Source organism: Anopheles cruzii, chromosome 3 (genome assembly GCF_943734635.1).
Source record: "Anopheles cruzii chromosome 3, idAnoCruzAS_RS32_06, whole genome shotgun sequence".
Classification (NCBI taxonomy): domain Eukaryota; kingdom Metazoa; phylum Arthropoda; class Insecta; order Diptera; family Culicidae; genus Anopheles; species Anopheles cruzii.
In genome coordinates, this window is record NC_069145.1 from 21,851,574 (window position 1) to 21,852,096 (window position 523).

The window sequence follows — 523 nt, forward strand, 5'->3', positions numbered from 1 at the left end:
CTTGGTCGATTGTGTTCTACGGCTTGGACCTAAAGCTGGGGCCATACGAAGCGTAAAAACTCGATTTGACATTACTGATTAGTGTCAAATCGAGTTTTTACGCTTCGTGTGGCCCCCCAGTAACGTTTTTTTTTAATTCGTAGAACTTGCCTATCTTTATTGCTTGTGATGCTATGTTGGAATTCGTCGCGTTCTCAACAGGTTGATTAGTCTCCGATCACATTTCAGTCTATGGCAAGATTTTTTATAAATCGTTGAACATAATTTAAAAAAATGTTTGCTTTCGCCTCGAAAAATCAACCACGTTTTGAATCGCGTCAGCTGTTTACTTAAATTAGAAGTATTTGATAAACGCATGGGTATCTCTAGCGCATGAACCTCGGTTGAATGGGTGACTGTGAGTTCATCCTACTGTCAGTGAGTCTTTAATCCGTTCCGTTCCGTACCGTAAAGCACACTGCAGACAGCAGACGTGCGTTCGGGAAATGAAAGTGCGGATCGGCAAATTGCGTTGTCTTGTATG